The sequence below is a fragment of the Tachypleus tridentatus genome, chromosome 8 (genome assembly GCF_004210375.1).
Source record: "Tachypleus tridentatus isolate NWPU-2018 chromosome 8, ASM421037v1, whole genome shotgun sequence".
Classification (NCBI taxonomy): domain Eukaryota; kingdom Metazoa; phylum Arthropoda; class Merostomata; order Xiphosura; family Limulidae; genus Tachypleus; species Tachypleus tridentatus.
In genome coordinates this window covers 33,512,002-33,525,586 of record NC_134832.1, presented here as the reverse complement: position 1 = coordinate 33,525,586, position 13,585 = coordinate 33,512,002, and the positions used below count along the sequence as shown (strand labels likewise).

General features: G+C 35.1%; 1 protein-coding gene across 1 annotated transcript in view; it reads left to right on the top strand.

Annotated features, from left to right (window-relative positions):
- Positions 1 to 11,106: 11,106 nt before the first annotated feature.
- Positions 11,107 to 13,585, top strand: part of LOC143222128 (uncharacterized) — a 30,084-nt gene continuing 27,605 nt past the window's right edge. The window contains exon 1 of the mRNA XM_076448127.1: positions 11,107 to 11,423. The gene's annotated coding sequence lies outside the window, so the exon portion shown is untranslated. The remainder of the gene's footprint in view (positions 11,424 to 13,585) is intronic.

The window sequence follows — 13,585 nt, the reverse complement described above, 5'->3', positions numbered from 1 at the left end:
GTACTGGTTCTGTCATTCTTTCTCTTCACAAGAATAATCACACTCGTCAGAGAAACGGAACGTGAAGAGTCTTCACGAACCTCTCGGTTTCCGGTTTCACTTCGCTGCAAATCGTGTTTATTTTTCGAGGACAAAGCGAATATACTCTTGGACATGCGCAGTGTTTTCTTTTCTACTGGCTTGACGTTTTACTAAGATGTAGTATTATAAATAAAAATTAAGACCAGCAGAAAAATATGGCATATACGTATATTAACCGTATATATACAAACACACACATACACACGTATCGGTAAGTATACGTATACATATCATAACACAAGTACGTACAAATAAACGTATACAAATATATGTAAATGAAATCAATATAGGATGGAGTTAATAGACGGCGTGACCAGACTTTCAACCTCAGGGTTCATGATGCGCATCATGTTACTGCAAAAGCACCCTCCGCACGTTTGGCTGTGGATGCGTTTTAGGGTGACTGTCAAGTCCCAGTATTCGGGACCGGGATGGCCAGGTGGTAAAAGCGTTCGATTCGTAATCTGAGAGTCGCGGGTTCGAATCCCCGTCGCACCAAACATGCTCGCCCTTTTAACCGTGGGAGTGTTATAATGTGACGGTCAATTCCCCCATTTGTTGGTAAAAGAGTAGCCCAAGAGTTGGCGGTGAGTGGTGATGACTAGTTGCCTTCCCTCTAATCTTATACTGCAGAAATAGGGATGGCTAGAGCAGGTAGCCCTCGTGTAGCTTTGCGCGAAATTCAAATCAAACCATTCTTTAGTTACCGCGTTTTTATGTTCAACTTGGGGCACGACGGTGGGTGAAACAAAATACGAGGCCTAGCAAAGTAATAAATGAATAGCTAGTGTAAAGTTAGTTTCAGTGTTATAAGTGTAGCTACGAATTTGGCCGCCAGTGTTGATTTTACCTTTTAAGTTGTATACACTCAATCCTTTTTGGCCAAACTATTTTACAGTCAATGTGTTTTTGATTAAATATCATGACTTTTTTATCATCAAAAACCACACCACGTACGAAAGTGACACTCGATATTAACCAACATTATTTTTGGGATCACAACCCTATTATTCAGAACAGAACTACACTTTACAGAACTAACCAGATTGTTTATACAATATATGGCGGTAGGTTCCTTCTCTAAAATAGTGTTAATAACTTTCTTTATAGTAAAGCTATGAAATTTGGATTAACAGTTTCTTTCCATCACCCGTATGTACTCGGTACGGCCGTATTAAGTACAGTTACTTATGCTGTTATCATCTGACGCTAAATGATCTTTAATTGTGAACATTTCAGAAATTTTTTGCAAATTTGTGCTAAATTTGGCAATGAATAAAAATATCTCACGTATTTGGTTCTTTTAAAAACTTGAGCTGAAACTGTTAATCTACTAACCGATACTTACAGCTTTAAATCAGCTCTCTTTAATACGAATGAGAGAAACTAAAAACGGCCCGCCTTTACTCTTAGCAAAATGTTTAGACCTATAGCTCAGTGACTTATTGCGTAGGCGAGCGCAAAGACTTTGGCCAAAAATTGAGAGGTTTTTGTTGAACAATGTTGCACACGTGGGTTATATATAGAACAAATTTGATACTTAATTGTAGGTTGAAAATTTCTATCAGTGTATCAAATTTATTTATCTATCATATAGAATTTTTCTACTTCCGTTGCAAAGATAAAAATAATAGAAAAAATTAGACCAATATTGAAGATTTTATATTTCGAGTATTGAACTACTTTGAAATTTAGTATGTGAAGTAAGGGCCTAGTATGACGCATTTACTGAAAATATATTTTAGTTTGTAGTACCACAGTCTGAGCAATAGAAAACGGAGAACTACTAAACTATCACTCCTATTAATAATGACGTTTGAAATTAGATACGTTAATAATGAACAGTCTCCAGTAAGATGTTTAAGTTAGGTTGGTGTATTATACGTATAGCCTTCAATAAGTATTTTAAACTAGGTAGGTGTATTATAGATAGAGCCTCCACTAAATATTCTAAAGGAAATATGTGTTTTATACGTATGGCCTGCACTAAGTATGCTAAAGTAAACAGGTATAGCCTTTAACGGATATTTGCCAACTTACGTTATACAGTATCTAACACAAATTGTAGAAATATCGTGATAGCATGACAGTAAATATACATACACATGTTTGATTTTCTTTCTACAATAATCGACTAAGAAACTTAACAGTAAAACACGTGAATGACAAAAACAGTTTCGTGACAGTAATCCCATCCAACCACGAGACTAATAACAGTTAAATAAAAGTTTCACTCAGTAATATTTATATGTATTTAAAGTTTCAACTCTACGCAGAATGATAATGCATTTCTTCCACTTTTTTTTTTGAGATAAGAAAGTTTGTCGCTCCAGCAGAGACCAGACAAAAAGAAGAACGTATATCTGTGTTTTTTTCGCACCTTTCTAAACGCCTCATGTCTAATCATCTTTATCCATCTTTATGGTAGTTTTTACTGCCGTAATAAAAAAGTTTTGAAAAGTATGTAAACAACATTTATGTCCGCAGGCGGCGAATCAGGGGACGTGATCCCCTCACTCCACTCTTCCTCAACATGACAATTGGAACAAAGCTGTTTGTAAGAACAACACGGTCACATCTTACTGTCTTAGTTTCTCCATCATCTTCATGCAACAGATGATGGTGTGACACACACTATGGTAAATATTTCAAGACTGTTGACATGATCTAATTATATAATCGGTAGAATTAAAAAAATTCACACGTAGATTACAAAAGTAATAGCTCTACGGGTATCTTAGTAATGTAATGTTGTTTTTTCAAACAGTATGCCATTCATATTTTTGTAATTTTATCCTTTATCTGGTGTTTAGCCATTACCTTCCTTCCAAATCGGAACTATTTGCTAAGTATTTGTAGAAGGAAGTCCACTTCTTATGAGATATCACGAACTAACATGTAAATCACACACAAATGAGAATTTCTTTCTTTTTTTACCCCAGAGACAAGTGCATGTATTGAGTGCTGTCTGAATATTTTGCTAAGAGCGGAATTGAATCTTCTTATCGATAAAGTTTTCTTACGTGTTATACACTATCTCAGTTTCCATCACAAAGTGTGTTTAGCCAAGAGAAGCATGCTTATTATGTACAACTTGAAGTCTAAGTAAGGTTAGAAGGGTATTTAGTCGTTGAAACCAGTGAATTTTTTTATATTTAAAGATGAAACGTTTTTCAGTAATAATAAACAATTTTATTGTCATAGATACCGACTGTTAGTGTTTTTAGTTGCGATCCTATTTAATTACGGACCTGGCCTGGCCAGGTGATTAGGACCACAGACTCGCAATCTGCGGGTCGCGGGCTCGAATCCTCTTACCACCAAACGCGATCGTCCTCTCAGTCGTAGAAACGTTATAAGTTATGTTTAATACAACTATTCATTTGTATTAGAGTTGCCCAAAAGTTGGTGGTTAGTGGTGATGACGAGCTGCCTTTCCTTTAGTCTTACACTGCTAAATTGTGGAGGACTAGCACATATAGCTCTTGTATAGATTGTGGAGAACTAGCACATATAGCTCTTGTATAGATTGTGGAGGACTAGCACATATAGCTCTTGAATAGCTTTGCGTGAAATTAAAAACAAACAAACAAACTGTTTTATTTTATTTTATTTTTAGATCAATCGAAAGAAATGGGAGAATAATGTCCTGGAAACACTAATGAATTTGTCATTTATCTTTTTTGTTGTACAATTATTGTGTATTTTGTGTTCACGATGATATGATTTTCTTTCCTGGAAACTAGAAGATATAGTATACGCTCAGTATATTAAATGAATCGTTATGTGTAACAGTACTCTTCTCAGAGAGCCAAACCAAACCAAACCTCTCGTGGATTCTATTTTCCGTTGAACGTCAGTAACGCATTAATCCAGACACGTCATTTATGAAATGTGTACGTTTTTAGTGTTAGTTCTTTTGAAGCAATTTCTAAAGTGTTTTATCGTTTTGCTGATTCTTATAATATTATCATTACTATAGAAAACACTAAACCTCTATCAGTCTTTTTATCTTTTCTAATAGAAGTAAGAAACTGTTCTTTTTTTTCCTAAAAAAATCCAATAGTTACTATATGCTTAAAAAGATGAAACAAACTCAGTTATAAACATATTTTTTAAACGTTTGGAAATTACTTTGTTAACTTTCCCATACAATGATACATGTGTAACATACACACTCTTAGAATTACTGGTTTATTTGTTCTATTTATCCATTCTGGGACTAATCTCTTTAGTCCTACACTGCTAAATTATAGAGGGCCAACGTAGATGGTCCTCGTGTAGCTTTGCGCGAAATTCATAAACAAACAAACAAACAAACAAATAATCTCTGAAGTTCTTTCTATTTCACTAGTGCTTTAACTATAGTCTTTTTAGAGTATAAAAATGTGTTACATCATTGTTTTTTTTCTTCAAAAAGGCTTGAATATGGTGTTAAAAACTATGTCACTTCATATGTTTTGTTATATTTCTCTCTCTCTATAAGGAGATTGAAAACTAATTATTACGGACTGAGTCAGATTTATTACTTAATCTCTCTTCTGCTTCTTTTTCCAAGATGATTTTTGATCTAGCATTTCTAAGAATAATAAACGTCGTATGTTGTCGTCTTCGAGAGGGATTTTAAATTATTCTCTCATGAGAAGATTATGTGATCACTTATTATTTTTCAAGATAGTTCTAATCTAGCACTCAAAGAACATAGACTTTCATGTAGTGTACCATCTCTTTCGTTTCTTTATGGCCGTTTAAGAATAACATGAAAACCAAGCTAGGTTTAGTAAACATCCACCCTATAGCCTCAACAATGTAATCAATGATTTAATAAACTATTGTCATTTTCCACGATAATCACTCTAAATAATCATTACCCGTTGTTTGCTACGATTAATTATGTGTATTATTAAAGGCTACTCATATTTTATAGGTGTGTTTCCATGTAGTTAAGCAAAAAGCTAAACAATTGTCTGGGCTATCTGTGCTGTGTCAGAACTAGAAATCCGGGTTTTAGTATTCAGAGTCACCACTGTGTCACAGTATGTGCATGTATGTTTTTATAAGACCAATGTTTCAGGTGTTGTGTTGTCTTTACACTAATTTTGTCTCACCGTGGCATAGCGGTATGTCTCCGGACTAACACCGCTAGAAACGGTTACACTCTCGTCCCTCAGACATGTGTTTCGCACCGTTCAGTTGTTAACTTTCTTTGTTAACCTGAAGATGGCGTAAGAAGATCAAAACGTTGTTCTGTATTTTATTTTGATAAAACTGTTAATACTCATACCAGCTGTCTTTGGAAAACATTTTGATTTCAAGTGGATTTCTCGTTATCATGAATCGGATCTACTCTGTTTAACTGTGTTTCTGTTCGAAAACCTCTCATCAGCAAGGCTTATATGTAAATATATATATGTACATGAGTATGTGTTTTGTTATTTGTATCCATTGGCGAAACTTACTACCGAATTAATAAATAACACAATAGGACAAAATGTGTTTTTATGTTTGTTTGAGCTCATTATTTTGTCTTCGTGAAATTTCTCCAGTGTCTTAATGGCAATTCTGTGGTCTAATAACACCAAGAATTAGATTTCGATACCAGTGGCGGGCAGAGCACAGATAGCCCATTGTGCAGCTTTCCGTTTAACATTAAACAAACAAATAAAAATATTATATACATATGTATACATATTTATTTCTAAAATTTTCTTATAATGTTTATTTTTATAAGCAACTTGAACTCAGTGACTGATACGGATAAGGTCGAGGGATGAGTAACAAGTATTTTACCTGCTTTGATACCAGTTAACGTCAGACAGAAGTGTTGTGAGCCAGATTTGTTTTTTATTGAAACGTCATTAACTATTGCTGTTTGTTCCTCATGTCTATAAAATGGTTAATTATTTAATTATTATTAAAGTGACCAATGGTCATTTTATCTTTTAAACAACCTAAGACAAATTAACTGATTTTATTTAAGCAATTATATTTGTGTGTATCTTTAAGTAACGTACCCAAACTAACTTCGTAAAATAGGATTGGAATACAGTGCAGTTATATTAAATGATAAAAATTTTACTTGAAACCTTCGCTTGCTTGTTGTTGAGTAGAGGCACACAATTGGCTACCCTTGCTTTGCCCACGGCGGTTTTCAGTGTTGTCACTCTTCAGACTTGTCGCTGTGTCACTAGAGGGCAAGGCTTTAATTCGGTTTGGTTGTTGTTAAGCGCAAAGCGACACAATGAGCATAACTGTAGTGTGCCTACCAAGTGCATCGAAATCTTGCAGACCTACTGCTGAGCTAAAGGAGAGATAAATGAAAGCATATTCCAAAATATAGTTCTATAATCACTACAGGTCGTTAATCTAAGTGTTAGATTATAGAGGTTACAAATGTAATGTTTGTTTACAAATATAATATTAAACAGAAAGTAATGTGTAATATAGCACAAGAGGGCTTCTTTCGAAGGTTGTGTGCGATTGAATATTTTTAGAATGCTTATAAAAAGTAATTAGAACTAATTTCAAGACATCGCCATTCCTATGATCAGTGCCATATATAACTGTAGCTTATTTTGAGGTATAATTAGGTACCATATTGAGACTGGTATAAAAAAGGACAACAATTCTAAAATGGAATCTGCATTTTTTGTTTATAAATATTCCTTGTTTTTAAAGTGCGGATGCATCATGCGAAACAAGAAAGAAACACGAAAACAAACACAGACTACATCACAAAATTATCCTAACAGATCAGTCTGTGAATATTACACGATTAAGGAAGACATTACGACGTTTTTGAATCAAGCACAAAGTTATACAAAGGGCTATCTGTCCCCTGCCCCTCACAGGTATCGAAATTCGGTTTTTTAGCGTTGCAAGTCTGCAGACATATCGCTCTGCCACTGGGAGGGGGTGATGTTTAGTCATCCAAGTGACACTCTAATTCTGTTTATATATTTAAAACTTAGTAATCAAACCCATTAATTATGAGAGCTAATACCAGCCCTTTGCCAGTAGAGCGGTAAGTCTATGGATTTACAACGCTAAAATCAGGCGTTAGATTCCCCTTGGTGGGCTCAGCAGGTAGCTCAATGTGACTTTGCTATAAGAAAAAAACACACACACCTAATACAAAACGTTATAAGACCGGCGAACTAACTCTAGGTGTGACGTAACGTGAGCTTTTAATAGTGTTCTTGTACTAACGGAAACACTTTAATATTGCGAGATAATTTTTTTTTTTGATTCAGTGCTTCTTAAAGTATTGATAATAAATCGAACGATAAATATAAATATCAAACGGATCTAAGAATCATTGTTTGATCCGCATTAAGTGTTTTTAAAGGATCCAATAAAATAAAAAGATCACTGAATTTCGTTCTGGCAGAGAAAACATATCCAAACGCAAGAGATCCCTTTTGAAAGGCCCGGGATGGCCAGGTGGGTTAAGGCGTTCGACTCGTAATCTGAGGGTCGTGGGTTCGCATCCGCGTTGCGCCAAACATGCTCGCCCTTTCAGCCGTGGGGGCGTTATAATGTGACGGCCAATCCCACTATTTGTTGGTAAAAGAGTAGCCGAAGAGTTGGCGGTGGGTGGTGATGACTAACTGCCTTCCCTCTAGTCTTAATCTAAATTAGGAACGACTAGCGCAGATAGCCCTGGAGTAGCTTTGCGCGAAATTTCAAACAAACAAACAAACAAAATCTTTTGAAAACAACGTCAAATTACCCACATTTGGACGCTGGCTAGAAACACGTGCGGAATGTTCTCGAAAAAATAATTTCTTTCACGTTATAAAACGTCCCAAGGTCCAACTTCTAAAATGAAAAACAGTTATTTAGAATGTTGGAAATTGTCAAATACTCAGTTGCATCGAAAAATAAAAATATCGCTCGATTTAATGTGCTGTTGGTAATTTTGTGTCTTAAAACCGGCGTTTTGAAGAGTGGGCAAAGAATCTGGAATATTTTTCTTAGTCGTATGTTTCAATGAAAAGTAATGGAATAAGTACGTATGACTGTAAAAAAATATCATTGTATGTATGTATGTCAATAAATTATTTTAACCTCCGTGTTTTAGATGTTCTTTTCAATAAATAAAAGAAACTTGTGTAAATAGTATAGTGAATGATTGTTTTAGAGCAAAGATTATAATGTGCTCTTTCAAATTATCGTATAGTTTTTGAGGTGAACAAAAAATAGACGTAATATGTGTATCTGGATTAGCGTGTACCTGTGTGTTTTCTTATAGCAAATCCACCGAGGGAAATCGAACCACTGATTTTAGCGTTGTAAATCCGTGGACTTAACGCTGTACCAGCAGAGGACTAGAGTGGATATACTTTATGTGTATCTGAATTAGTGTGTACATACATTAAGTGTATCTGGGTTATATATTGTATATCTGGGATAATGCGCATGCATTATGTATATGTGAGATATTATGGACATACGTTATGTGTATCTTGGATATTGTGTAGAAGCATTATGCATACCTGTAATATTGTTTACGTACGTTATATGCATCTAGAATATGGTATGAGTGCATTACCTTTATCTGAGATATTACAAAAGAAGAAAGGTTTTTCAGAAAAAAAAAAAACCCTTCTGAATTAAAATCTCCAGTAGTTCAGTGGTAAGTTTATGGAATTGCAAACTCAATATTCCGAGGTTCGATTGCTCGCGGTTACAGAACGTACATATCCCATTGCATATCTTTGCATTAAGAAAACATCAGTAGATTCAGATTAACATTCATTTAAACTTCTAGAGGCTGCATCTATAAATATAGAGTAACAAAAAATTACTGTTTTGAAAAACACTGTTTATATATATTGTTTGGCACTTATCGGATTTTACTTTGTATTGTGTAATCTTAAATAAGCAGAGTCGTGGGTTTGAGCCCCCTTGCACCAAACATGTTCGCCTCTTTCAACCGTGGGAGCGTTATAATGTGACAGTCAATCACACTATTCCTTGGTAAAAGAGTAGCCCAAGAGTTGGCGGTGGGTGGTGATGACTAGCTCTTTTCCTTCTAATCTCACACTGCTAAATTAGGGACGTATCTCAGAACGGCTGGTATAGGTATTAACACTTTTATTGATATGGAAAAACAACGTTTCGACTTTCCTAGATCATCTTCAGGAAGGTCGAAACGTTGTTCTCTCCTTCTTAATAAATGTGTTAATACCCGTACTAGCTGTTCTGAGACACATTTTTATTTCAAGTGGACTTCTCGTCATCAAGAATAAATTAGGGACGGCTAGCGCAGATAGCCTTTGTGTAACTTTTCGCGAAATTCAAAATAAACAAATAAGCACAGTTTTTATTCACGTAGTTATTTTGGCCACTGAAGGCTTAAAGAAGCAGCGCTTTTGTGTGAAAAATTCTGTATCAGTTATATTTTGTATTACCGTATATGTTGTTATTAGGCTTTTGTTTGCTTGTATGTGTGTGCTGCACAATGGGCTATCTGTGCTCTGTTTGTTCTTGTTTGTTTTTTAATTTCGCACAAAGCTACTCCAGGGCTATCTGTGGTAGCCGTCCCTAATTTAGCAGTGTAAGACTAGAGAGAAGGCAGCTAGTCATCATCACCCACCGTCAACTCTTAGGCTACTCTTTTACCAACGAATAGTGGGATTGATCGTCACATTATAACGCTCCTACGGCTAAAAGGGCGAGCATGTTTGGCGCGACGTGGATGCGAACTCGTGACCCTCAGATTACGAGTCGCACGCCTTAACACGCTTGGCCATGCCGGGCCCCTATATGCCCACCAGACATGCATAGGAAAAAGTTGAAAACTCTTCTGTTACTGGGTGCTTATATATCAAAATTAACTTGCATTTTGTAACCTTATGTAATCTAATTTGTAGCAACACCTTATCACCCATCATTCACGCTAAGAAATTGATTACTATTACTTATGTTTCACACACAGATAGAGGTGAGACAAAATAACTTACGAATTCAAACCCAGCTCACCACCTTTGAAATCCGGAGCTGTGTCAGAATTTAACTGTTTTGTTATCTTTAACAATACGTATATAATGGTGGGTTTTTCATAAATTTAACAAAAATGATCGAAATTGTAAAGAATGTAAATACAGGAGAGTTGTTAACGAAAAATAATCGATTTTCCATAAACAACATTTTAATATCAATTTAAAAATAATTGAAAAAGCTAAAAATATTTTGTTTTTCCATTGAATGAACCATACAATAGGTAGTACACAATTAGTCGTATAAGTGAGTGTGTATTTGTGTTTTTAAACAAAGCTAAATTGGGCTATCTGCTATGGACACTAACAGGAATCGATCCCTTGTTTTTAGCGTTCTCTTATGTGTTTGTAATTATGCACAAGGCTACACAGTGGGCTAATTGTGCTATGCCCATTACGACTATCGAAACCCAGTTTCTAGCATTGTAGTTCGCAGACATACCATTGTGCCACTGAAGGGGGCCTTTTAGCATTCTAAATCTGTATACTTACGTCTATACCAGAGGGGGACTTCGTAAAAGCGAGAATTTATGCGTTACCTCACGAATATATGAGTTATTCGATTTTTCGCACAGTGTTTTTGTATTAAAATCAGGAAAGAGACAATGCATTGAAAATATATGAAACTTAGTGTTGAAAGCATAAAAAAATTCATAACTGTTTCAGCAACTTAACTTTAAAGTTGCTTTCTAAAAGTTCTGAAACTTAGAGTGTCTCGTCATCGCAAGTTCGTTTTCAAAGGTAATTACTGGGGGTTTGTTTAACACAAATAGTGTTACGTAATGCGTTTTACATTTTGTTGATTAGAAATAAAAAAACCCAACAACTACATTCTGTTTAATACGCTGAAATATATAGCGCAAAAAGCAGCAACAAGTAAAACACGATACTTATTGGATAAACTTACCAAATAAAGAAACAGAGCGAACACGTACGCCCTCTAGTGTAGGATCAATATTCTATCGTTCGTGCAAAAATTAGATCCCGTTTCTGAACGCATGTGAAAACGTCATCGGTATGACTGGAATGACACACGGTTACGACCAACCAACCTTCGTTGCAAGTGCAAACCGCCACCCCCCCTCCTCGAGATTATATTAACCAATCAGAGAAGTGAATAAAGTTGAAATTGCTGTTGACGCAGAGAAATTTCCTAATCAGCGTAGGCTTCAGTCTACTATAAGAAGAGGGTCGGTCCCCCGTAACTTTCATCAAAAGAAATACTAACGAGGAACACATCCCTGTCTGTAAACAACAACCCCAACCTACCTCCCATACTAACACAAGAAGGAGTCCCAACTATTTAAAATCAATTGTCGTCTTCTCATCGATCTGACGGTAGGTGATTAAAAAATTCTTATGTTAGTGTTTTACCGATAGTTAAGTGTTTACTTTACCTTTCCGTTGTAGTTATACAAATACGAATTTCTCTGTAAGATGAATTGGACCCATTTGAGTTTGTTCTCATTAAGCACAAAGCTACACAAAGAGCTATCTATGCTCTGCCTACCACGGGTATCGAAGCCCGGTTTTCTAGTGGTATAAGTCCGCGGACATACAACTCTGCCACAGGAGGGTGATACATTTGAGTAGAGAATTAATCTTAGTTTAATTCTCAAATGTTTGCTTTAAAAATTATAATTGTTGTTGTCTTTATATTATCTCTGTTTATTCGCGACAAAAGGAACACTGTAGATATTTCACCGATTTATATAATCCTAGTTGCGTGATTATCTCAGTAAATACAATCGTGAATAATATTTCTTGCTGACGATCGTAGGAATAACATTCTTATGTCCGTATTTAAATGTAACATTTACAAAGCATTTATTGTATGCCTGCCAGCAATCTTTTACAGGTTATCTAAAAGAAACTCTCTTCGCTAAAGGTTGTACAAAAACTACCAGTCCTTAGTTCTCTTAAAACTTATATGTTACTCTAAAGGCAAACGTCTGAATATTCTGCATCTGAAAAAACGTTATAAATATTATTGTGAGACATACTGAAATACAACAATAAGGTTAAACAAAACACATCATTGAAAGAGCGGCTGAGAGGCTGGTCTACGTGTTCTGTTTTTCTTAAATTGAAATCTAAATAATTATTAAACTTATAATGGATACTTGTTTCCATAATATACTTTTTCCAACCATAGACTTCTAGTAAAAGTTTTTGTCTTTAATATTGGAGCCTTCAACTGAATTAATAAGCAATCAACACGATTTTTTTTCTGTATAAACCACCATCTGAAAGATACGTATGATCTTAGAATACTCACTTCAGTGTGTTTCTAGTCACAAAAAGAGATTCGATGTTCTGAAAAATTACATCATGTACAAAAAATCTTGCACTTAGATACAAGTTTACGAAATAAATAAACAACAGATTATAGATTATACAGTCCCATAATACTCTTTCTCAATATTCGCAAGAGAATCACTATTGGTCTTCTGATAATTTTTATCAGTGTTGTTATTTAGCCTGTTTAAGGTTTAATCTTTCGTTCATTTTTATTTTTCACTCATAAACAATGCTACAGTGCTTTTAGACGTTATAAAAATATTGTTTGATATGACGGTAGAGGCCCCTCCAGTGGCACAGAGGTATGTCTGTGGATTTACAACACTAAAAACCGGGTTTCGATACCCGTGATTGACAGAGCACAAATAGACCAATAGCTTTGTGCTTAGTTCAACAACGACGACAATGACGGTAGAGAATGGTTTGCACATTTTTCAATATCAGAACATGAGACGAGTAGCTTTCGTCTGGTAGGTTTATTCCATTACATCTAAACTTTTGTTTAGTCAGTTGTCCTGTGATAGCGATACTTTTATCAACATGTAATTTAATATGAAATGAAAATATCAAAAACCAGACAAACTTCACGTTTCCTGTTCAGTTCTGAATTCAAGTTGTATTGGACTCTTTTTTTTTTTTAATATTGTGATTCAAAATATTCGCTCCACCAAACCCTCCCATGAGTTAGCTTTAACTTCGCGGACGTACACGCTAAAATCCAGGGTTCGATTCCCAGCAGTGGGAAAAACGCAGATTTCCTGGCATATACCAGTGCGCTACAAATACAGTTAAACATTAACTATTACCACATCAGCATTATACCTTATTATTTGTAACGGTAATTATAGTTCTCTAAGTTACAGACCTAAACGACCAGTGTATAGAAAATTACTGTAAACATTATAAATGTAGATAAAACAGAGATTTATGAACAAGTTATGAAATACTGAAAGAATAATAATATTCAAGTGGGATCTCAAGCTAATCCCAACTCATTCAGTTCTTGCGAGTTTCTTTATTGTTTCCAAAACAAAACAAGTCAAAAGACAAAAATATATCATTTGGTTGATATATTGTACTAATCAACGTTACAAATTATAACTTGTTTCCTATTTTGGTAATCCATGAAAAGTGTGTCTTATCTGAACCAGTCACTCACCAGTCAGTACCATTTCATTCTTTATCCATAGGTGCTTCCT